General features: G+C 35.9%; 2 long non-coding RNA genes across 2 annotated transcripts in view; both read left to right on the top strand.

The window, feature by feature from the left end:
* The window catches only part of LOC116664255, a 575,010-nt gene that overhangs the window by 12,839 nt on the left and 535,029 nt on the right, over positions 1–27,142 (top strand). The window lies entirely within an intron of this gene.
* LOC116664257 lies at positions 10,260–26,162 on the top strand. Its single transcript, XR_004320677.1, has 3 exons — positions 10,260–10,410; positions 12,524–12,527; positions 26,152–26,162. It is a non-coding gene; the product is annotated as an uncharacterized LOC116664257 (long non-coding RNA).

The raw sequence follows: 27,142 nt of genomic DNA, 5'->3' as shown, positions 1-27,142 counted from the left end.
AGAGGATGGAGTTTGCCATGGGTCCTGGTCTGCCTTTCTTCATTGTCTCTATTTACCATTATGTTAATGTTTACACATCTGGATGTAGAATCCAAAGGAGTGGCTGAGAAATTTCTCTCTGCAATATCCATGAAAGGGAAATTTACTGATGACAGTTCTCTCTACAAAGTATGTTTTCAACAGTTCTAGGGACAATACTTTCACAGAGAAGAGGTCAAGTACTTCCTCCCGTGGTATCCTATAGACGTCAGCATTTTCGTAACCAAAAATACAAGGAGCCCTGCTCCTGTGAGGCCTGATGTGCTGAATTTAGCTTTTAACATTTTTTTTTTCTTTTAGTTATGTCATCCTCATGAAAGGATGCTGCTTTTCCTATAAGCTGTGATCACAGATCCTGGTTTTTTAGATACTCTCTTAACCAGTGTTTCCCAAACATGTCTGATGATAAGAGTCATCTGGGAACACTTGTTAAAAACACAGCTTCTCAGGTCTCACCCATGAAAATTCTGATTCAGTGACTCTAGGGTAGGTTTGATAATCTGTATTTTTAACAAGGTCTGCAGATGGCTCTCCAGGTTAGCAGTTCCGAAAGGTGGCTTCTAATTAGCATCCTCTAGAGAATGGATACACATAAAGATTCTTAGGTCCCAACTCATAAATACTGATTAAGAGTTTCTGAAAAAGGAGCTTGAGAAATCTGTATTTTCAGTTACCCCAGAGGAGTTGTGTATTTATATATGAAGCTTAAATACCTTAGGATTTTACTTCAAATAAGGGAGTATTTGATTTGGACCTGTAGGTATGGTTGCCCTATTATATATGGAAATAGTGCTATCTTTAGAATGAACCAAAGTGAAATCTTCCTGAATTGATGTCATTGACAAAAATTTAGTTTGACTGAAACTATACATCTCTAGAGTGTGATTTCTCAACCTCAGCACTAGTGACGTTTGAGGCTGGACAGTGCTTTGTTGTGGGAAGTTTCCCTGTGCCTTGCAGAATGTTTATCAGTATCTCTGACTTCTATGCACAAGATGCCAGTATTATCTCCTCACACTTATTACAACCAAAAAATATCTCTAGACAAGGCCATGTCCCTGGGGGCACAGTCACACTCAGTCAAGTACCACTGCTCTAGAGAAAGGGTAGAGCACTGATGGTAATTTAAACACACTTTGAAAGTCTTCATACTGTAAATAACAAGAGCTGCAGTAATCACCTGGTCTTTCATCCTGTGGCCTCTCCAGGTGTTCCAGAATATGATAGAGCCTCTCAGGCTTGATCTTGGTGGGATATCAATGTTGCCAAATATAGAAAGAGTGGGATATTGTTTCTTGAATTAAAAAAAATCTGTAGGTTAGGTGTTACTGGACTCTGGCCTGGATCTTGCTATTTAGACCAATTCATCATGATTTTATAAAAAGAAAAAAACCTCTTAATAGTGTAACCCTTTTAATACGCAAGAACCTTGAATATTTAGGTAGGTCCTATGGGCATGGCCTTTATATCTATCTTCAACCAAACAAGCATTAGGTACTTAGAGGTATTTTTTAATTAGGTAACTTCCAATTGTAATAAAAATGTATGATTGATAGAACAGTAATGTTTTAAAAGTGTTCAATGATTTGCTTATTTTATCTTTTATTTTGAAGACTTTATCGCAAAGAGTAAATTCTTAGTCAAGATTTGTCATTTATATGAACTTAAGTAATACGCTTTTATTTTACTCAGAGTTAGCAAACTACAAAGGTTGAGAGGACAGTCCCTAATACTACTCTTACTTCTGACCCCTATTTCAAGTTTTGGGGTGAGCTTTAAGTGACACCTTCAGGTTTGATAATTCACTAGAAGAACTCACAGAACTCACTGAAAACTATTAAACTCACAGTTACGGCTTATGACAGTGAAAGGATACAGCCAGAGGGAGAGACCCATAGGGCAGAGTCTGGGTAGTTTTCAGATGGGAAGCCTCCTTTGTCCTCTGGATATGTTACCCTTCTAGAATTGCTGTGTAACAATATGCACAAAATATTGCCAACCAAGGAAGCTCACCCAAGCCTCAGTGTTCAGGTTTTTATTGGGGGCTCCATTACATTGGCACAATTGATTGATTGATTGATTGATTGCCCATGTGTTTGACCTCAGATGCTAGATTGCGGATGCCACATGACCCAAACCTCACACCCTAAAACATGGTTGATCTTCCTGGCATAGCCAATCCCCAACCTAAGACTGTTGGGTGTAGCCAGCCTCACCCTAAAATATGTCATGGTCAGCCCCTGCCCTAAACAAAGACACCCCTATCAGATATTGAGGGCAATATGTTGAGGGCAAAGTCCAGACCTCTCTTTGGGTAAAGCCAAATTCTTTACTACACATATTTGAGCAATAGAAACCTACTTACAGAGACTGAGTTTGACATATATATGTGGTAAATTATTAAGGATTCAGTATGCTTCAGATATTTTTACATATATTATTTTTTAAAATCCTTAATCAATTTATAATATAAACAATAGTATCAGAAGATTATAAGCACAACAATTTGACCTCATGTGTTTTATTATTATTTTGATTTTTTAAATTTAAGCTCAAATTTAAATTAAAGTCTTCCTTTTAAATAGTAGTAAAATTTGCCTATTATGCAACATATGACTTGTCAAACCAAAGTCTTCCATTTCCTGAGACCATTGCTTCTCCTTTCCCATCCCTCACTTGATTATAGTTATAATTTTTTAAACATTTTTTATTGATTTATAATCATTTTACAGTTATAATTTTTTTAAAGTTAACTTTAAAAATTTCAAATTATTGTAAGTAACCTGATCCAAATCACACAGCTAGTACTTAATAAGCCAAGATTCAAACCTACTCTTTAGGTCCCCTGATTTCCCATTATTCCAAAGCTATATTATGTCATGGAAGGTAGTATTATTCATAGGATCCTTCAATTGGCTTAAAACACATTGGAAAATATTTCCAATGATCTGTGAGGATTCAATAAATGCTTGCAAAGGCTTCTGGTAGCCTGTCATGATAAATGAAATTGAGAAGCATGTTGTTTCTGTGTCTAAAATGAAAGTCCATGTGGCAAAACAGAAAATTTGTTTCAGCTAATGGTTCACGATTTTCCTGTTCATTGAAGAGGCTGCTTTACCATCTCAGAGACTGAATAAAATTTGGGTCATGATGGTCCCTTTTTCAAAAGAGCACAGTCTTACCAACTTCTTAACTGCCAACAGTGTATTTTTGTTCTTCCACTGACACTTAGGCACGATAACATTAGGAGGATTATTCTAGTTTATATCAATGTTATGGAACATTTCAGCTAAATCTAAAATGCTCTTAGAACTTGGAGAATCATTTGTGACTTAAAAAAAAAGTCTTGGTCTTGCTATTTAAATAATGATAAAATTTGCTTATTACTTGTCAGACCAAAATGTATTCCATTTTGCAAAAGCAAATGTCCTCCTCTCTTCTCCTGTACATAAACTATGATGATAATCTCCTTGTACAGTTTTGTAGTTAAAATTATTAAAATTATTCTGGCCCATCAGTCCTAGTAGCTGTTGAGTGACTTGGATAGTTTTAAGACATGCACAAAAGAGGTTTACTAATGGGCAGATAACCCCTGTAGATTAAGTTGAAAAAAAAAATCACAATGGTTCCTAAGTATCAGAGGTCATAAATAACACTGTTGAAAACCTTCTTGGTGACATGCAACCTCGGTGTCTTTGAAACATCTAATTCTGCAAGCATTGTTTGTCATAGCTTCTTTAAGAAATAGCTTTCTCAGATATACAGGGCTCCTTGAACACTGCCACAGGTAAAAGGGGTACATTAGGCATGAATATTAAGATAGTAATAATAATACCTTATGTTGCACAATTCTTTGCATTTTTCAGAATATTTTGAATATAGCTAGTCAACAAGAAAGAACAGTAAAGAGTTGTCACTGAGACTTTTAGCTGGTTGTCTTTGATGCCTTGTTCAGCGTCCTGCAGTTGTTTTAGCATAGGGATGTTTCAGAGGAAAAAGTGTCTGGCCTCCTGAAGAGATAATTTTTGTAGTTTCACTACCAGAAAACTTGTGCTTTGTATCCCAAATCACAGAATTTTCCTGAATTCTTTTTGTCTCTCACCAGTAAGGAAGAAATGCAGAAGGAAGGAAGTATGTAACCAACGATGACGGTGATAAAATGGAGAGGCAGTCAGGGTAGAATCCTTCCCTTAAATTCTGGTTCAGGGGTCAGATTCACTTGAATTATGTCAGGCACTTATTAAAAATACAGAATACTAAAGATGGGACTCAACTGAATCTTTTATTTAATAAGTGGCTCCAGGTGATTCTCATGTGCTTGCAGATTTGAGAACCACTGCCTCAGTGAATCACATAACCTGAGAATTCTTTTTAGGGAGCAAACCTATCCACAATGAGTGAAGAGCTTAAGTTAGTAGATAGCCAGTATAGGGATGGGAATACTTGATATTAAAATTAAGAGGTGTAGAACATGGAGGTCACCTCTGTTGAGATTGGGGGTATCCAAAAAGAGCTTTATGCTTCCTACACCACAGAGAAGCATTTGCTAGAAGAGGAAATTGGCATATCCACATGATATAGTCAGAAGTGTCCCTCTTTCTTATCTGGTACCATGATTGACTGGAGATCTTGATAAAATTGCTCCTGTGAAACATTGAGAAATCATGGGACATCATTGAGCTTCCAGGGACTGTAAAGTCATGTAGAAAATTTTGGTAATGCCTATTGTAGATCATATGATTTTTCAGCACTTTGCTCCTTCTTTCTTTTAATTTAAATTTACAATGTTAAATTGTATGTTTGAATGCTACAAATGTTAGGCTGTCTAATAGGTTATATTTCCCTATGTTTCTAGATGGGGGCTCATACTAGTGTATATGACAATTTCTCTTTGTCATCATGTAACCCAGCTCCATCATGCATCTGGCTAAAGGTTTATATATATTATATAATTTGATTCTTATAGCTCTGAAATTGTACTTTACAGGAACCTAGATTTGACTGCATGAGCCATGAACTCAGTCACCTTGTACTGGGGATACAGAGATAAGGGATTAGTCCCTCTTACTGAAATGGGGGGAAAAATGAATAAATGCACTATTACTGTACAATATGATGGGAACTATGAAAGAGGTTAATGCAGGTCACCATGAGCTCATAGAGAGGTTACCAGGTCACTCTGGAGACAGAGTAGGGAAGGATTTCATGAGGAGGTGTCTCACAAAGGGATATGCTAGCCAACAGGCACATGAAAAAAATGCTCAATATCATTAATTATCAGATAAATGCAAATCAAAACTACAATGATGTATCACCTCACACCAGTCAGAATGGCCATCATTAAAAAATCCACAGATGATTAATGTTGGAGAGGGTGTGGAGGAAAGGGAACCCTCCTATGCTCTTTGGTGCAGCCAATATGGAAAACAGTATAGAGATTCCCAAAAAAACTAAAAGTAGACTTACCATATGATCCAGCAATCCCTCTCCTGGGCATATATCCAGAGGGAATTCAAATTCATAAAGATACCTGCACCTCAGTGTTCATAGCAGCACTATTTACAATAGCCAAGACATGGAAACAACCTAAATGTCCATTGACAGATGACTAGATAAAGAAGATATGGTATATATAGACAATGGAATACTATTCAGCCATAAAAAAGTCATTTCCAACAACATTGATAGAACTGGAGATTGTGATACTAAGTGAAGTAAAACAGAAAGAAAAAAAAATACCATATGATATCACTTATATGTGGAATCTAAAAAAAGACACAAATGAACTTACTTACAAAACAGAAACAGACTCACAGACAGAAAACAAACTTATGATTACCAGGGAGGAAGAGGGTGGGAAGGGATAAATTGGGAGTTCAAGATTTGCAGATACTAACTACTATATATAAAACAGACAAACAAGTTTCTACTGTATAGCACAGGAAACTATATTCAATATCTTGTAGTAACCTATCATGAAAAAGTATATGAAAAGCAATATATGTATGTAGATGTATGACTGGAAACATGATGCTGTACACCAGAAATTGACACAACATTGTAAACTGACTACACTTCAATAAGAAAAAAAAAAAATAGAGATTGCTAAGCATAGAGGTTTCCTAGGCAAATGAGGGAGTGGTGCTGGTTTTCAGCCAGAAGGAGCAACATGAGAGGTAAGGTAGCAGGCGATAGAGAGTACACAACATCCTGCATCTTTGAATAGTTCAGTTTGTCGGGGCATAGATTTTGAGGGTAAGAATGGTGAGAGATGCTGCTGCTGGAGAAGTAGACAGCAGGTTTTGAAAGGCCTTATTTACCATCATAATAAATTTGGATTTTTATCATGATGCTAGTGGATGTCTCCTGAAGGATTTGAATCAGGAAGTTTAACAATGATTAGATGTGCAGCTTAGAAAGAATTTCTCTGATGGCATTATAAAGATTGTATTTCAGTCAGAGGATTGGGGATATAGGGATACTTATTGGATGGCGACTGAAATAATTCAGATGAGAAATGAGGATGGAGGTAAAGCATTGACAGCAGGAGTAAAGAAGTTATGAGAGTGACCGGCTATTCAGGAGAGGGAATAGACAGGATTTGTTGGTAGACTGGATAGGGGTGACAGAAAAGAGAAGGGTTTATGAATACTGTGAGGATGGAGGTGTCATAAGATGGGAAATCATGGTGAGATTAGCAGGTTTGGAGTAAGAATATAAATTGAATTGGAGGCATGTTGAATTTTAAATGCTTATGTAATATTCATATGGTGATGAGAACTTCATGAGATCATCTGGGAAGCAGAGGCACTGTGTAACAAACATAATGACGGTGACTGTGCCAACAGAGAGTTAAACTGCTGTAGTAGCAGTGGATTTTGTCAAAAAGGCAGTTTTTCTTTGGTTTTAATTTTTGATTTTGGTGAAGAATTGCAAATTTTACAGTGATACTGGACACAAGGAACAATGGCTTCTGCTTCACAAGTTTGCAGCTCATTTAATACATTGCTAGGTTTTTGCTGTGTCTGGTGAACAAAAAATTTTTCTCTGAGAAGTTGTGTTGCTTGCCTTGGGATGGTGAACTGAGGCTTTCATAATTGAGTGCAAATAATTAAAAGAAAAGGAGAAGGGAGGAAAGGAACAAGGTAAAAATCAAACCAACAGAGAAAGACTTCCAATTGCTCCAGGCAACATCTAAAAAGATGGACAAGGTGGCTCTGTAGCGCAATGGATAGCACATTGGACTTCTAAAAAGATGGACAAACCAGAGTAGCATATTGTAAAGACATCTAAGAGGAGGAGAACATATCAGAGATACTAGTCAAAACAACAGACAAACCAAGGAAAATAAAAAGTAAGTAATACCGACTTTAGTTAGTTACACAGCTTTAGTATGTGAGATTTTAGTAAAAGTAGGCTCACTGAGTGATATGGGGAAAGAGATCAAACTACTTAGATGAAGAAGAAAATATGGCTTAATTAAGAAATGACCAAGACAGTCTTAATGCTCTCCTTAATTTAACTAAACTTTAGACAGGTTTCTTCTTGACTGCCATTCTCTTAGGATATTTATAAAACCATTAGCAATTGTAAATTCTTTCTCTGCTCTTTCTAGATGTAAATCTTCCAGCCTCTAATAAGTTTTACAACGTAGGAATGTCTTTATGAAGGACTTAGGAGCCATCCCTTTGAAATTTGATTAAGGAAGACAGTCCCCTATTTTTCAGTCTCTCTGGGAGGATAGAAGCCTAACTTTAATTAGCATCAATTAGCAAACACAGATGGCTTAATCAAATTGACCAACCTCCTCACTCCCCAGTGTCTTCCAGGACTATCGCACTGACTTACTCAATGCTTAAAAACCCTCCGCCTTTTATTTCATTGGAGTTCAGTATCTTTGTCCCATTCCAGTAGTCTTGATACCTATTGTAATTATCTTGAATCAAGTCTTCCTTGCCTGTTTAACTCCACTATGGGCAATTTTTCTTTAACAGAAGTAATAGAGAAGGTAGATTTTTCTTTCAGGAAGCATAGCAGTGAAGGCAAGAAAGAGGGTATAATGTGAGGAAGACTTAGTGTCAAAGACTTGCTGTTTACAAAGACAAGTGAGACATGGCCATGTTAATATATCTGGATGATAGAGCTACACCTGTAGAGCTATACCTTCTAACTCCCATCTTGGGTCTTCATGCTTGACTCAATGTCTTGGAACTCTTGACTTTTACCTCTGGCTTGGTATCTGGAGTCCAACTATTGGCTGATGAATTCATTGATAGTATTTATATCACTCCCACACTTGGGTTGGCTATCTTTTAAAAATATACAGTTGTCCCTCAGCACCCTCATTCATCCCAAACCCATGTGTCCTGCATGTTTAAAGAACTGCTTATCAAATTTAACTGACAGTTGGCTGAATCCGCAGATGCAGAAGCTGAGAATGTGGAAGGCCAACTAACTTGTATTTCTTGTTTTTAATCTCAGACCAGTCCTCTACTCTCCAACACGACAGAATTGTTAGTCTCTCCTCAAGCACTTTCCCTTTCTCTGAGTTTATTATACTCCACAACTGTCATATTCAGAATTATACCTTTAATATTTAACATTAAAACCATATAATTAACATGAAAATATATATTAATGTGAGCTTAAAGTGATTGCTATATTTTATCTGATAGTGTACTTTTTTTCACTCATCATCCATCCATCCATTCAGATAACTAACAAATATTTATTTTGCCAGGTACTATGTTTGGCTCTGGAAATATAGAAATGATTAATAATACTATACAAAATCTGTTGAGTATGTGTTATGTGCCAGATGTTATGCTAAGTATTTTACATGCATTCATTCATTTATTCCACAAAGCTCTAATAATAATAAGTTATATTAAGGAACTGGCTGGCAAGTCAGAAAACTGCAGGACAGGCTAACAGATTGGGGACCCAGGGAAGAGTTGATGTTATAGCTCAAGTCCAAAGACAATCCTGAAGCAGATTTCCCTCTTCCTTTTTGGTCATCGGTCTTTTTTTCTTGAGGCTTTTAACAGATTGGGTGAGGCCCACTAACATTATGGAGAGTAATCTGCTTTACTTAAAGTCTACTGATTTAAATGTTAATCTCATCTAAAAAATAACCTCTACTGTGATATCTAGACTGTTAGTTGACCAAATATCTGGGTGCTATACATAGCCAGGTTGATGCATAAAATTAATCATTACACTGCTTTACATGTATTATATCTTTACATCTTTTAAGAATCTTATGAGGTATTATTATCAATGCTGTTTTACAGATGAAGAAATTGGCTAGAGGACAAGTGGTTTTCCTTGGAAGAGTTAGTAAATTATAGGACAGGTATTTAAACAGGTGATCTAATTCAAAGCCAACACTCAAAATTACAAACTTTCCACTTGCAGATGAAGAAATTAAGGAACAGAGAGGTGAAGTAACTTTCCCATGTTATTACATTAGTAGGTAATGGATTCAGAATTTGCAGTCAAATGCTTTTCCACTGAGCTATACCCCTGTGCCAGGATTCTGAATTTGAACTCATATCTGACTGTAAAATCTCTGTTGTTAATAACTACACAATAAATGTTAATATTTAATCCCTAGGCAGTTCTCAGTCTATGGGGAATCATATGTGAAGACAAATAATTTGCATTAATAGAGAGGGAATAATTAACTCTATTTGGAGAATCTTCCAGGGGAAAAAAGGCTTTGAAATTAGTAAGCCTTTTTAAAAAAAAATTTCAGAGTTATTTATTTAATTGTTTATAGTTGAAGTATAGTTAGTTAACAATGTTATGCGAATTTCTGCATAAGTTTTCAGTCATACATATACATACATATATTGCTTTTCATATTGTTTTTCATTTTCGTCATAGGTTACTACAAGGTATTAGATATAGTTCCCTGTGCTATACAGTATAGACTTGTTGTTTATCTATTTTGTGTATAGTAGTAGCTGCGAATTTCAAAATCCCAATTTGTCCCTTCCCACCCCTTTTCCCCTCTTGGTAACCCATAAGACTTTTTTTCTATGTCTGTGAGTCTGTTTCTGTTTTGTAAATACATTTGTGTCTTTTTTTTAGATTCCACATGTAAGTGATATCATACGGTATTTTTCTTTCTCTTTCTGGCTTACTTCATTTAGTAAGACAATGAAGGTATGTCCATGTTGCAGCAAATGACATTATTTTATTCTTTTATGGCTGAGTAGTATTCCATTGTATACATATACCACAACTTCTTTATCTAGTTATCAGTTGATGGACATTTAGGTTATTTCCAAGTCCTGGCTATTGTAAATAGTGCTGCTATGAACATTGAGGTATATGTATCTTTGTGAATTAGAGCTCCCTTCAGATGTATGGGCAGGAGTAGGATTGCTGGATCATACGATATGTTTATTTTTAGTGTTTTAAGGAATCTTCACACTGTTTTTTATAATGGCTGCACCAAACTACATTCTAAGCACATTCTAGAAAAGATTATGGCAGGTGAAGGGTACTGAGTATAAAATAGCTAGGGGTATTTGGAAAAGTGGAAGCATTTTGGTATTGCTTCCTCCAGTATGAAGTCCCTGTGGATGTTAAGATGGGTAGAGTTGGAGATCAGGAGATGAGGATGGCCATCCCACCCAGTTGGGTGGGATTGGATTTTATTTTGTGGTTGGGAGGAAGCCACGAGGAATTTTGAACATGGGAGAGGTATTAGTAGACTTTAGTTTTCAAAAAAATTTGTGAAGGACTTTGAAGTAGACCAAAAACATTATGAGATGTCTTCAATCAAGATATATGTGTTGTCTAGAGCACGCACTTCTCAGTTATATGATTGTATGGAGTTTGCATCTTTCATTATCTGAGCTATTTAAAACTGTAAATTGTAGATCACAGCAACACAAATGACTCTTGCCCATAGATGTGCAAATGAATTCTGTCTGGTGGAAGGAAAATCAATTTCCCTCTCTACTGTGGAAAAAGCAAGTTTTGCAACTATTTATACATGTAGTTCAGCATTCTTGATTAGCCTATATGTGTGATACTTTGAATACTCCTTTGAGCCCATTCCAACATCTTATTGGTCTCCTCATTAACTAATTAGTTAAATAAAATGCTTGATTCATGTTCATTTTATATTTGTATAAAAGTCATCATTTCAGTCTTTAATTATGTTCTTTAACAGATTTGTCCTAAGGGATGAGATGATAATCTGTACTAAGGCAGTGGTAGCATGCAGAGTTAGAGGGAAGTTGATAAAGTAGGGTTGGCTTTGGGGTGTATACTGACAAGACCTAGTGCTCTGATGAGATATGGGAAATGAGGATGTATGAGCATTCAAAAATGATTCCCAAATTTCTGGCACGGTTGATTGCATAGATAGCAGTTTCTTCAAAATATGACCCATGGAGAAAAAGATATCAAGGCAGGCATTACAGTGGGTTATTAGATATTTGGTTGTAGAGTTCAGAAGTATCTGAGGCTAGAAGTTCTGATTTGGGACTCATATTTATACATGCAAATGTACAGAATAGATTGGAACACAAAGGAAGAAATGTAAGGTAAAAATAACAAGCAGGTCCAGTATAGAGCATTTTATGGATGAGCAGAGTGAAAAGATCCAGTAAAAGGAATTGAAAAGAAATCTCTTTTATTTAGGATTGTATAATAGAAGCCAAAGAAGGGCAATGCTTTAAGAAGGAAAGTCTAATCAATAGTGTCAAATGCTAGAAATTTCAGCCCATTGGATTTGGCAATGTGGACGTCATTGGTGGCCATTGCCAAGAAAGTTGAACTGTCAAGATGAGAGGATAGAAGCAAATTGCATGACAGTGTTGGGAGTTAGATAATTGGACAGAAAACAAAGAAAGCTGTGGGAAAGGAGGTAGGGATAGATGCAGAATTAAGGGAGAAATTTTTAAGACTGAACATAGAATAAGGAGAAAGGGTAATTTGAAAACAATGAAAAGAGAGAGGGAATAATTGATAAAAATCAAGCTTCAAGTTAGATGGACGTACATAAGACTCAGAGTCCAAGTAGGAGTATCAACCTACAAAAGGAGGAAGAACATGTTTCACCCTCATACTCTAGAAAGGGGAAATAGCTCGGAGCAGCACAGGTACCCTTTCAGGCTGGAAAGCAGGAAGGTGAGATAAATCTTACTTGATGACTTTTAGTATCATGTACTCAGAGTAGAGAGTGGAATTCAGAGGAAAGGCAAAACTATGGCTAACCTTTGAATTAACTGGGAGTGGAAACTAATGAAAGATAAAATCTACATGGTAAAATTAGTCTGTTAAAAGTAGCTTTGGTTCTGATGTAGTGCTTTTTCCAGTGTTTTGTGAGTGTGGGACAATTGAGCCATGAATGGTTGCTAAGAGATTTGCCTACTCTTTTTTCACCCTCTTGTACTTTTTACTGTTATTCTTTATAGTATATTAGAAAATTATGGGGGCAAGGATTAGTCCACCAATATCTGAGATATGTGTAGCTGGCAATAGTCACTCTTAACAGTGTAGCATGTCATTTTAGATCCATGATTGGAAACACTGGGTCATGAGATGATGTAGTAGTATAGAACAGATCATTTTCAGTGGGGTAAAAATGTAACAACAAGCTGTGGGCAGGTGAGAACAAAGTAGTTACCTAGGTTAGGAAAGGCAGATGGAGAAGGCACTAAGAGTGAAAGATACCATAAAGAGAGAGGATGTTGCCAAGGATGGACTTAATCTCACAACTTTGCTTAGAAACAGCCCAGGATATGGCTAATGATGTTTATTTACCCCTAGCAGTGCAATATTCAGAGATAAAGACCTAGAACTATTAGAATGATTCTTTTCTGTGTATGTTATCCCAGAGTACTTTAGTGTTTTATACAGAATAAGTGATAGAAAGTACTGAAATTCTTGTGGCAACATCTTATTCAGAAACCCTCTGATTTTGAAATGAGGATTTTTTTTTAAGATTCTAAGCTGCAACTATAATAAAGAATTCGGAAAACTGCTTGACTTCAGAAAGTTCTAGCCACTGGAAACAGCTTGATAAAGTTTCTACTTGGTAATAGAATTTTCATGTGAAAATGTTTCATGTGAAAACACTTACAGAGATGTTTTTTGAAAGATTTTATCAACTAAGCCAAATGTGGGGGAAAAGTAATTCTCACAGAGCTGATTTTTTAGGAGAAACAGATATGAATTACTTTTAATCCATGAATCATTAAGAATAGGATGTATAACATACACATGACACTTTTCATGTGTAAATTATTATATTTTAATGAGTTGAATATTTAGTTTCACAGGATTAGGTAATCGTTTTCAAAAGCTGAAGCAATGATTTTATCTCTCAGGAGAACAGCTTTGTGACCAAGAAGACCTAGTATATATCAAATACTTACTCTGTGTTGGACATTGATCTAAGTGCTTTACGTGTGTTAAATTGTTTAGTCCCCATAACCACTCTTTGAGGCAAAGTACTCTTATTCTTATTTTACAAATGCAGAAACTGAGCCATAGATTCAAAGACATAGCCTATTGTGAACCTTCAAACCCAGTTCCATTGGTGCACTTGTGAACAGTCTTGCCAACTGCTTGCTTCCCTGATCACTATGCATTACCTGTTACCAGGAACCTCTGCACTTGTAGCTCAGGCTGTTTTTTATCTTCCTTCTTCTGGTGTTGTGATTCTCAAACTTTAGTGCACTTAGACTCAAGAGAGCTTAGAAAGAAATTAGATTCTAGGATCCCAACCCCAGAAATTCTGATTCTAGAAGTCTAAATGTGTCCCATGAATTCATACTCTAAACAGATTATCCAGGTAACCCTGAAGCTGGTGGTCTGTGGACCACACTTTAAGAACTGTCTTAGGGATGAAACTAGTTTTAGTGTCTGGTCTTTTCCGGTGTGTCCTGCTGTGGAAAACTGGGATGTGATGGATTAAATCCCACAGTCAATGTCGTATAAGTTTGTTTTATGACTAAAAATGAAATGTTGGGTAATTTTCATAGTTACATTAGTAATATCTTTTAGAAGCCCTTCTATTTTTATTAGACATTTTAATTACATAAATATGTTGGCTGAGTCAGGCTTGTTGTGAAATCTTTAAAGTTTATATAATAGACAGTTCTGGCCCAAACCATGACATTATAGCTTATTCAAAATTTACCTTGGGAAACACATTAAGAGAAATATCATGAATTTACTATTCTTTCCCCCTACTGTTGATATTAAAGTGTGCTTTTAAAATTATAACTGCATTTATACCATTAGGTGCATGTGCATTTACTATATATATATACACATAGAAGTAATCCATTTCTACTTCTTCAGTTTTCATCTTTCATTTTCAGTTTTCTAATAAAGGTGCATCTTTCTATCAAGTTCAGGAATCCAATCTCTTATCTAGTGTTGAATTAGCCGATAGGGGAACATAGGCTGTTTCTTAATATCAGATACTGTTTGGAAATAAAGCTCTGTGCTGGTCAATATCATAGTGTTGAATTTTGGTGGTAGCAGCGATGCTTGGGTGCCAGGCATTTAGGGATTTCATACTAGCTTAGAAACATAGAGCATGAGCCAGGTAAGGTAGGTCCTGAGGAAATTGATTGGCCTCTACAAGCTATTTCTCATAAGGCAGAAGGGCAGTCAAATGGACAGTGTAGATGTAGGGCAAGCCCAGGTGTGGATTGGACCATCCACAACACCAGCCTAATAACTAATTGGTATCAGGCTGATCCTGACCTAGCAACAGAAGTTGTTCAGGAAATGGTAATACTTGAAATCAGGTGGATGATGACATTGCTGATGTAGATGATCTGTCCATTCAAGATAGAACCCCAGTCAAATTCTGCTAAGAATGGCAAGGGTTTGATGTGATGATGATGGTGAAGAAAAAGTTTGTAGGCTTTGAGTACTATAAGGTAACCCAAGACTCATCCCAGATTTAATTCTAGATAGATATTGATATAATTTATCTTGGTAAGAATTATTTAGAAATTAGGGTTGGTGATCTGGACTGCCAGAAAAGGCTTTTTGGCAGATATACGTGAGAATCTGGAAGATAGAAATGAACTACATGATGACAGAAGCTTTCTCTTTGCTATCAGTAAAATTAATGACATAGCTTTAAAATAAAAAACTATGGCATTTACCCAAATACTTCTTCTAAGTTCTAAGGAGACAAGCAAGTTAGGGTGCCTACACCACAATGAATAAAAATATGTATATATATAAAAGACAAGGTAAAAGGAAATAAGGGAGAATAATAAGGTGAGGCTATAAGAAAAGTAAATAGAGTCCTCAAAATCCTATAACATTCTCACAGTGTCTAAAGTTAAGACAACAAGTCAACCCTAAGTTTCCTAGTAAGTCAAAAGAAAGTGGGAATTAGGACAAATTGAATGAGTCATATTGTTCATAGGATAAGACATAACTGCTTGAGGGGATGCCCTGGCCTTGAAGTTTAGGGAAAATTTCTCCCATGCTTGTTATAAAGGAGACATAGAGTAACTAGTGGATAATAAGATTTTTCTTATAGCAGTTCCTGATAGCGTTTTTCCACATAGGATCAATCATCAAATGAAAGCATAATTTAATAAAAGGAAGGCTCAGATAGTATAGCCTGGATTGATCCTTGGATGACATGCAGAAGATCAAAGGAATAGAAGAATTTTACCCCCTATAGATAAATAAGCAGGAGTTGCTCCACAGAATGGCTCAGGCCAAAATGGCTTCTCTTATGTCAAGAAAGCCATGCCTGGTTCTCTTGCTCCAGGGACCCCCTACCCTATCTGCTTACACTACCTTAGCCATTAGAGTGTTACCAGTGCCTGTAGAAGAAGAAGATCTCTCTTTAATTTAGTCAGTATAGGGCTTCTGTGACAGAGAGTGCTGATAAGGCCTGACAAAATCCTTGAGTGGAGTTATTCCGTGGTGGTGGAGAAAATATTCCTATGTCTTAAATATTTGCTAGATGGCGGATATAGTTCTCATAATTTATTAAAATTAAGCAGTTTAGAAAAAAAAATGTTAAAAATGATCCAAGGCTTAGCCATCATCCTAGGGTAGGGAGTGCCCCACAAATTTCTGGGCAAGTAACTGTTAAATCTTCAGTATAACCAGCATGGTAGATTCAATTTTTAAATATATTTTCCATGTACACTTAGAATCATTGATAATTAGTCTATGATCTGGGTCTTTTAAATAAATTTATAGAATATGAATTATACTTTTTATGTTAAAATTATATTTTCAATTATTAAAGAACTTTATATTTCTTTATACTCCTTTAAAGAACTGTTAGTCACATCTATGATTTATTTGATTCTGGATTCTTTGTCAGGGTTCATTACTGGTGTGGTAGGCTTTCAGTGCCAGTTTTGATTCACTTTATGGCAATCTAATTCACAAAATGATTTCCAGAAAGTCATCATGATAAATAAGCAGGAGTTGCTTGTATATTTTGTCTTCCTTGTATAAACCTTGGCATCTTGCAAAACTCTATGCTCTCAAGAAATACTGTTCATGCACACATAAATGTAAGGTTGAAAAATGTTTGTGTATATATACTGTTAAAAAAATAACTCCACAGTTGTTCATTTTATGCTTTAGAAACAAACCCTGAAGGGTACTGATAAATTGCCTTAAGGTGATTTTGCTTTTAGGCAGTATATCCTAATGCATTTCTAGTATGGAGTCATATATTCTTCATTTCATAAGGATACTGCCCTGGTGTCTGAGGGCTCAAGGTTTATAAAAGAACTACATGGAAGGCTTAATCAGATAAGGCCTCTTGGAGGAGCAAACTTTTAAGCTTGATCCTGAAATGATTAATAAAAAAGGATATTCCATGGGATGCAAAAGACGTGGGAAAGTAAAGATGGAAATTTAAAGTATCCTCTGGGATGACAGGAAGGAGGAACACTGAGGTAAGTTACATTTAAGGAGTTAAGAATGAGAGGAAGGAGCCCTGGATAACAATGCAGAGTCTTGAGGAAAGGATTGAAGCATTTAAATTGGACTCATAGGCAGTGGAAAATTATATCCTTACATATTTTTGTGTAGCAGGAGTGGTGGAAACAAATGAAAGACTAATCTGTGTGGGACAAGATAAGAGTAATAGAGGGTTGTTTAGTAAATTTCGCATTCAAGTCCCTCTGTTTGGCATTAAGATACAGCAATGAATAAGACATAATTCCATCCTTCAAATCAGTTTGGTCATAGTCTTTAAGAGGAGACTGGAGTATAGGTAATACAAAGAGAAGTGCTATATGAACATAAAGAAATTTTGAAAATTTACTTTTAATTTGAGGACCTGAAGAGCATTTAATGAAAGAGGTGACTTTTAAGTTACTCTTCGAAAGATTAATGGGATTTCAATTGGCACGGGTAATAGAAAGACATTCTAGGTGGAAGGACTAGGACTGGCCAGGGGGAGGGGTCAGCAGAGACAGGACAGTTGATTAATGATTAATGCACTGGAAGGATATGTAAAATATTGAGAGGTGTTTTAAACCCCATGTAAAATCACAGTGTCTTTAAATCTACTTGTAGATCAAAGCTGGGTAAATGGGAAGACTTTGTTCAGTTTTCCAGTAACTCCCCCCCATCTTTTGTTTTTTATATGAGAATTATGAGGTGATTGAAAAATAGAATTGTAGGATAAAGTGTCAATAAAGCTAGGTAGGCTGGTATCATAATATCTGAAACATATAAAGCAACTTAAAATGTATACAGTGCCTTTACATACATTTTCTAATTCTGTTCTCTCAAAAACTTTATGATTAGAGAGGAAAAATACTATTCTCTTATCCCATTCAAGGCAATTTAGGTTTAGAAACACTTGCTCAAGGTTACGCAGTGGTGTGGAAGGATTTGAACCCAGTTTTCCTGATGTCAAGTTTAGTCTCATTATACCAGACATGCAAAAAGACAGAGAAATACCCACTGGAATTGATATAAGTGGAGAATCAACATAGAGAGGAGTTAAAAAAAAAAAAAGAAAAAAAGAACTTACCTGAAACTGTCTAATTTCCTAGCAAGAGTGCTTTCTAGTCCTGATTTTAAAGAGATAGCATTTCCTCCATTGGTTTATGAGCTAGTTATGAAAAAGCCAACTGCTGAGATGTACTATTAAACTGCTCTGTCTGAATTTGAAATCGGTTGGTCTGGTCATGCCCCATTTAGTTGTTATTTGAATGGACAATGATGAACCTATCTTCAGTACTGAATAGAAATGAATGGGCTCTTACTAAAAGGCATCTGTAGTCTATCAAGTTCATGTTTACTCATGATTTTATTACAAGGACAAAAGGGAGAATACGATCCTTCAAAGAATTATTATAGATGTCTAGAAAAACAGAAAAATAAATACACTACTATCTTTCATTATGCAGTCTTTAAAAAAATACTAGGAATTTCAAGTGTTTTATTTATAGCCTCATCAATCTTCACAATGTTGCTCTAAGTCAGGTAGGTGGTAAGAATTACTATTAAGAGGAGAAGAAATTTAATACGTTTATTTGTTGCAAGGAAAAGACACATGGAGACAAGAGACTTGCAGTAAGAACACTTTAGTTTGAAATATTACACATAATAACACAGAATAAAGAATTATCCAAGGGAGGAAAAAATTGAATCTAACTACTCCATTGGAATATGGAAATGTTTTCTCATAATAAGTGAAAACAGAAAGTAAATCATACTGAAGATTAAAAATAGAAAAATTCATGACACTTCAGCTAAATTCAATAAACATTTATTGAATGCCTAATGAATTTAAACTTTAATCATTTTCTGTTGCTAGTTATGTTGAAAAACGCTGTTTCTTAAGTGCCAAGTATTAAAAATATTTTTAAAATGCCAAAGAAGTTTCCCTGAAAATATAAGCAGGGTATGAAAATGAGCTTTAATAATGATTCTGATTGTGAGTGGTTGTAAGGAAAGAAAAGCAATAAAAATTCTTAGAAGGACCTCTGCTGAAGGGTTGCATAAATCATAGAAGAGAAAACAAACACAGGGAGAGCCTCTGTACCTAGGATTATGGAAAAGTGTTAAATGACAGATCATGATTAGCTATTCATCTTCAGCGTGCACAAAATAAAAGGAAAAATTACTAAGCCATAACAAGAGGAATTTTTAGTTGATACTTGGAAAGATTTCCCAACAATGATCATTGACTAATGCAACCCTAGATTGGGCTTTTATTAGGGCAGGTTTTGGAACATTTTTAAGCAAAAACTGAGGTAGCAATTATAGGGGTATATAACTCCTAAGGTCCTTAGCCTGAGTGTGTGTGTGTGTGTGTGTGTGTGTGTGTGTGTAAATGTATTTGGAACTATATTTCTAAGAGACAATGAATTAAAAACCCTCTTAGAAATATAGTTCCATTACTGCATGGATTGCTATTCTCTTCAACTTATTTCTTCAGTTTGTCTGAGTCTGTGAGTCTAGGGAAAAATCTAGAAAAATGTTGTCATGTTAAAGTTTGCTGTTTCTAGCAATCAAAAGTTTATCCAAAACAGTTAATTGAAGATGGAAAATCAGTTATTCAATACGTATTGTATACGTATTGTGAGACATCTCCAAATTTTAAAGTAGGCCAAGATGCCTTCCCTTTGTGTCTGTTAGAAGCCCAAAGCTGTTGAAGCCTGCTGGCTCCTAAATGTCAGTGAAAAGGGGTTCCCAGGTGATAGTGACTTGATCATCTGGTAGTATATATATATCCCTTCCAGAAGTATATAGATTTTTAAAAAAGAAGTTGATGAATAAGGTAATACTTTAACTAAAAGAAGGAAGTTCTAAAATTTCAGCCGGAGGGAGTAGGGAAGCCATTATATTGACAGAGTCCTTTTAATCACACTATAAAAATGACTGACTATGCTTAAGGTGGGCATAGGAACGTGGTGTAATAAAATAGGAAATTGATAATGTGACCAGGAGGAAATGACTGGAAAGAGTGAAAGAAACCACAAAAGGCAAAGAAAGCCAAGGAGAGAGAGATGAATTGGTTATGGGAGAGAGAGAGAGAATAAAAAGTAGATAGATCTCAAAGGATGATGTCCTGTTCTAAAGTAGCCAAAGACAGTATCTATATATTACTAAATAATTTAGTGTAAAAATTAAAATTGTTATTTTTCATTATGTTGACTTAACCTTAGCTACCTTGTTGAATTTTGTTTAACATCTCCCCTTCTCTCTTCATCTCCTTTTCTCACTTCCTGTCTGCCCTTGCATTTCTTCCATCAGATATCTGTCTGTCTGTCTGTCGGCCTGCCTATCTATCTATCTATCTGGTAATTAGATAAGTGGGGGCACCACTCAGATAGGTTGGAGGAGAAGGAGGATGCTCTGGAAGATGGAGGTATGTCTGCCTTCAGCATAAAGGGACTTTATTTCTTCTAAATGAGGGCCAGCAAGAAATTGGTTAGAACCTGACAGCCACGACTGCCTGGAAAGGACTTAACCAGACTTGACCCAATGCTCATTGTATTATAATTTTAACATTGCGGTTTAGGCCCCACCCATGGGTTTTTCTGTGTACTCATGGGTAAGAACATGTGCCAAGTGGCTGAATGTAACCAAGCATTCCAGGGACAAGAGCCATCAATCAAGAGACCACCTCTAAGTAAGGATATAAGAGAAAGGGGAGACAAAAATTGCCACATTTCCTCCCTTGGATCAGCCCACCTCCCATTCTTGCAGGTGTACTTTTCCTTTTCTAAATAAATCTTTTAAAATCTCCCGCTGTACAACATGCTGTCTTCTAGCTGTAAACTTATCTTTTGGGTACAACAAGAACTGGGGTCTTTATCTTTTGGGGTAACATTATCTATCTGTCTAACTGTCTATCTATCTATCTGTCATCTATTATCATCATCATCTCTATGTAGTTACTTTGACTAATATCAGTTCTTCCAGACATCACAGGTTGTACTCTTCATAACAACAGCTTCTTCTTAAGAACTTGAATGTGAGCCTCAGAATTATTAGATCAGTGTTTTTCCAGTGTGGCTCAAGCCTTGAAAAAATTACACATTTCTTAAAAGGTAGATCTATTGATTAAGAATCTTCAGTGGTAATTGTGGTGATGATCTATGTGCTAGATTCTGTATGTTTAACAAGTTTATATGATGAGCTTTATGCACTTTAATATTTGAGATGTATTACTGTAAAGATATATAAAGTTAAAAGTAATACATTATTCTGATTTTAGATGTACAACCTTTTTGGAGTATTGATGTAAGTGTTGAGGCCAGAAAAATGAAGCCAGATAGTATTGGAGAAGAACTTTTTTTTTTTAAATTTAATTGAAGTATAGTCAGTTTACAATGTTGTGTCAATTTCTGGTGTACAGCATAATGTTTCAGTCATACATATACACACATATATTCGTATAAAATTTCCCAATTTATCCCTTCCTGCCCTTTTCCTCTTTTGGTAAGCATAAGTTTGTTTTCTATGTCTATGAGTCTGTTTTTGTTTTGTAAATAAATTCGTCTTTTTTTAGATTCCACATGTAAGTAATATCATATAGTATTTTTCTTTCTCTTTCTGGCTCAACTTCATTTAGAATGACAATCTCCAGGTCCATCCATGTTGCTGCAAATGGCACTATTTTATTCTTTTTCATGGTTAAGTAGTATTCCTTTGTGTAAATATACCATATCTTCTTTATCCAGTCACCTGTTGATGGATATTTAGTTTGTTTCCATGTCTTGGCTATTGTAAATAGTGCTGCTATGTGCACTGAGGTGTATATATCTTTTTGAATTAAAGTTCCCTCTGGATATATGCCCAGGAATGGGATTGCTGGATTATATGGTAAGTTTATTTTTATTTTTTTGAGAAATTGGAGGAAGACTTCTGAGGACTGAGAAATTGACAGAAGACTAATAACAGGTTAAGGTGATTGTGTTACTGTTTTCTACATTCTTCTTTCTGCTGTGGAAAAAAAAAATCATTGAAATGCTGAATGCAGTACAGTACACCTTGTAAGAACATCAATACAAATTTATGAATTCTTTTTCCTATCCTTTTATTCTTCCATCTTGCATGAATATGTCTCATTACCCTGCCTAACCCTTTCCCTACAAAATTTTTCTTCCTGAAAAGTGGAGCTCTGTTTTCATTACTTTTTGCCATTATGCAAAAGGTGATTGGGGAAAAAAAATCTTTGAGAAAAGTTTTATATACTTATGTTACTTTTGACAATGGTAAAAAAAAATGGAATCAGTTATTGCTTCCTCAATAAAGTTACCCTTCTGTAAATACTTCAAAGGTGATTTCCAGGTTATTAACACTGGTCACAAGTTTGATTGCTTATTGATTTCTGAGTATAATAGACCATTATTTAATTAATTCTTTTTGAGGAAAGGGAATGTTTAAATCTGCCTGAAACTAAGTAGTTTTTTCATCTAAACCTTTAAAGTGGCTGAAGTTAATCATGTTTTAAAAGTGCAGGGTCTGGCCAGGTGATGAAGTTATGGCCAACCAATTTCTCTATAAGTCTGCTTATAAATTAAAAGGGCATTTTTGATGAGCCCTGTAATCTTCTCTTGCATTAGATTGAGTGATTATATTTTTCCTCTGATTCTTTAAAAATGATAATTAGCTAAATAAAAAGTACTGGGGATTGCATTTTTATGCAAAGTAATTCTATTGGTTTTCACAACTAGGTGAAAGTGAAAAACTTTTCAAGAATGTATGGAATTTGGTGCAATAGGATATGTATGAGTGTGATATTTTAGCTATCTAGTGTAATATTACAAACTTATTACTTTGGAAGAAAGATTTCATGTCCTTATGGGTCCCCAGGATAGTCTTTTCTACCAAAGAAAGAACATACGACATTAGCTCAGCCTCTTGGTTTATAAACTGTGCAGCTTTGAGTATATTGCAAGAGTTTTAAAAACAAGAAAGTGTTGATTATAAAGAAACCTTATGAGTTGTGGTTGAATGCAAAAATTAGTTAATTTGGGGAAGTATATTGGCTCCATCCTGTAAGCTAATTATCCACATCTTATTAACACTGGATGTATTTCTATCACAGATTTCTTTCTTGCTAGTTGGCTCAGGATAGTTCCATACTGGTAGAGGGAAACCGAGAATTACAATAATTACCTGAATACTTCAAGTGAGAAAATGATTCTCCTTAAATATTAAGTTTAATGAGGCTAAAAAATAGTTGTTTTAGGTGACCTCTGAGCCAGTCATCTGTAACCCACCCTCGATGGCGAAATTCAGTACTCAATACAAATAATTTTTGTGAAAAAAGAAAAGAAAAAGAAAAGAGGCCTTTTTATAGGGGATAGTGGAAAATTAGAGAGAAGTTGATGTTCTAGTTAGAGGACCAGCTACCTATGCCCCCTAGTTTCCCACCCAAGGGTGTGAGGCAGGTTACTTACACATTCCACGAGTTCCCCTGTGTAGATGGGGCTGCTAGGACTTCAGGGATCTCCTTAGGACCATTATGCGACTGTGTCCTGGAACCAGGATTCATCCCTGTGCTTTGTCCATTCTCTCCCCTGCTTTCTTTGGTTAAAACTGAGATGTTCTCACTATTGCAGGTCCTCAGAGCTTTTACATAAGACATGGGGCTTATTTCCCATTGGCTTTTAAATATAAAAGGATGTTAAATTGGAGGTTTTAACCAAGACATCAAGATATCTGCAAGATATCAAAGTGAGTCATGAAATAGAGGACCCTGTAGGAAGTTTAGAGTGGAGTTAAAAATACTTCAGAGTATTTCTCTTCCCCTGGGGCATATCCCTCTTCATTTTATGTTAAGAGAGGAGGGATTCAAGGACATTACTGGGAAAGCCTGCTTGGATATCTGCTGGCAAATGAACCAAAGGGGACCCTCGGCTCACACTACAGTCCTGGAGGTGGTGGAGGCAAATGCCGAGGAAGTGTTATCCCAGACTGGAGTTGGCCATAGGCTCCAGGGCGCTAGAGTGGGAGTCTTCTTTCATACTGCCTCTAGGGCAGCCCAGAGGGCACTCGAGAGAAGCTGGAAGTGACTGTCGAATTAGTAGAGACTGAAAGAGAGTGGAAAGAAACCCCAGAAGAGAAAGGATTCACCCAGATTAAGGAACCACATCTCAGAGCCCCCTTTAATGCTGGACATTTCTGAAGAATCCACAGATTTTCCCCATCAGAGAAAGTCAGCTATAAACATCTGTTAAAGCAATAGAGAGTGAAGCCAGTTTAGGACTACGTACTCAACGAACACCAGGGAAATCACTGGGCTGGCTGAGTTTTCAGTTTTAGCCAAAGGTAGAGGATAAAGTAGCCCCACTGAATATATCTAAAGGATGGTGGGAGAAGAAAGCATAGCAGTGTATTTTGACTTACTTGGAAATATTAGTCTTACTTGGTAAAGAGCTATGTGTATAACTCCTAAGACTTGCTTAAATAATCAGGGGTTAATTATTACTGGCTCACTTGGTATAATCTTAAGGAAGCAATGTTTAATAAAATTAGAAGTCAAAAAATTAAAAATTTTCAGCTAGTACAAATTTTTATCTACTTCATATTATAAAGCAATACAATCCAAACAAAACTACCTATTGTATGCATTTTTTTTTTAAGATGGGGTAATCACAAATCTAGAATATGGTCACACAGTACTTTCTTATTTAACTGTGCATTATCAAGTTTCTATTTTCATTTATTATAATGTAGGTGAGCATCTCATTTGTAAATATAAGAAAAATCTTAAAAAAAAAAAACAACTCCCTCAATGCTTGCATGTATCCATATGATTTGTTGCATTCCAGGTGGATTCTTAGGTTTTGTTACATTTAGGACTGCTCTTTTGCCAGGAAAGATTTTATTTCGATTCTTTTGAATTGCATTGAATTAGAAATTCAAGATCATAAAAGTCTGAGGCCAGCTAAAATCTTCATATGCCCTTTATTCCCTATCAAATGTAATAGTTGTGTGACTATAACATATTCTGTGGGCACATCAAGACTGTGGGCAGCGGCATAAATCACATAGATTTGGGTGAGGTAGAGTTCCTGAACTTTTTGCCTTTTTGAGAAGCCCATCAGTGTTCAAGAAAATGAAAGTGATGCTATTATAGGGAACACGTTGATTGCACTGAAATTTACAAAAACCCAAATCATGCAAACTTTAATCCTTGATCATCTTAGCAATAAGTTACTTGCTATAAGCCTCACAACACTGCTGTGCCGTGACAGTGAAGTTAATGTGCCTGAGTTTCCCGGGCAGAGCTTCATTTGGTGAACACACCTCTATTACGGTCTTATCACATTGCATTTCAATTGTTTGCATCCCTTCTAGCCTCTTGGGGATGTGGATTGTATTTTTTTATCTTTTCTTGATGACGAATAGGTACTCAATACATGTTTTTTTTTTAAACTTTAATTATCTTTAAAATTTGAAGTATAGTCAGTTTACAGTGTGGCAGTTTCTGGTGTACAGCTTAATGTTTCAGTCATACATCTACATATATATATTCCCTTTCATATTCTTTTACATTATAGATTACTACAAGATATTGATTATACTTGCCTGTAGTATATCATATAAACTTGTTGTTTTTGAAAAAATGTAAAAAATGAAGAGAGCAAGAAAAAAGAGAAAGCAGAATTCATAGGATAGAGAAGTGTTGACTTAGCTTTTGACTGTCAGTTATTAATTTATTGCTTCTCAGCTCTGCGTGCATCCTTCAATATATTCTTTGTGATAAGCAAGGAAATTCCTTCAAGTATATCTCCTTTAAAGCGAGTGTGATGTTAAGCTGTCTCCCAGAAGAGAACAGTGGACGGACATAGCAAGAGGAAGATGTCTTACAGTTTCTTGTGTGGAACTGGGGGTTGGTGGCATGGATGTTACAACATTGGGTGGCTCCTGTGCCAGCCATAGGCCCAAAACACAGTTCTTTCATGGTCTTGCAGCCTTGGCCTGGCCATCAGCTTCCCACACCATCTTGGCATGGCAGCCATAGGTACTATGTGCCCTCTTCCCTCTACCAGCACCCAGACACCCACTGCACACCCATGTCACTCGTTGCTCTTCACCTACACTCCTACCTATATTGTGGAAGTTGCCTATTTCTTGCTCAGCAACTCCTGACCAGCTCAGGCCAGATCGGACCAGTGAAATTCTCTTATTATTCAGTGGCCAAACCATATCTTCTCCCAGTCTGAATGCTTTCCAAGTTTTTTCTTCCTTCGGTACTCTTCTTCAGCCATACAGAGTTTCCTTACCTCTTAGGGTTGCTCTTTTATCATATTTATAATTCTTTATATTAACCTTCCATTTTTAACCTGCTATGTGTTTTCTGATTGTACTCAGACTGCTCCAGTTTGAGCTGTATTATGCCTTCCACAGGTTAGGTAAGTGACATACCTAAAACTAGATCCTTGCCTTAGTTTGTTTATCAAAATATATAGGAGCCTAAAGAAACGTCATAAAGATCTTTCACTTTTTCATTTTTGGCCTTCAAATTTGTGTTTTCAACATGATTAGTATTCAAGATTAGATACTTAAGTTTTTTGTTTCTGTTGTTGCTTAAGACATGTCATAAAATAATAATTTTGACCCATGAGCCTTATAGACATACTTAAAAGTAGATGGAGATGACATCCACATGTATAACACTGAAAATTTTTATTCCTTATATTGGGAAGATTATTTTGAGATATTTAGAAAAAAAAGGACACCATCAAAATTAGATGCGGGCTGAGGGGAGCATATAGCTCAGTGGTAGAGTACATGCTTAGCATGCACAAGGTCCTAGGTTCAATCCCCAGTACCTCTATCAGGAAAAAAAAAAAATCAAATGTGGGCTAATTATAACATTAGCAAGAATACACAAAACCATTCAAAAACATTGAAGAGTGCCATTAAGCATATTATAAATTTGTCAGATCTGACTGTTCTAGTTTTTGCCAGCTATAGAAATGATGTTTTCAACTAGCAGATTAAGTCTGTCTCACTTCCTAAGTGTTATCAGTTAAGATTCTTCCTGTTGCATGTGACAGAAAACCAATCTTAATTGGCTTAAAAAAATCAGGGGAATTTATTGGCTCATATAGTTTGAAAATCCAGGGGACAGTTTCATTTTAAGTGT

Source organism: Camelus ferus, chromosome 6 (assembly GCF_009834535.1).
Source record: "Camelus ferus isolate YT-003-E chromosome 6, BCGSAC_Cfer_1.0, whole genome shotgun sequence".
NCBI lineage: Eukaryota > Metazoa > Chordata > Mammalia > Artiodactyla > Camelidae > Camelus > Camelus ferus.
Note: the sequence above shows the minus strand (reverse complement) of the source record. Positions and strands in the feature narration are given on the sequence as shown.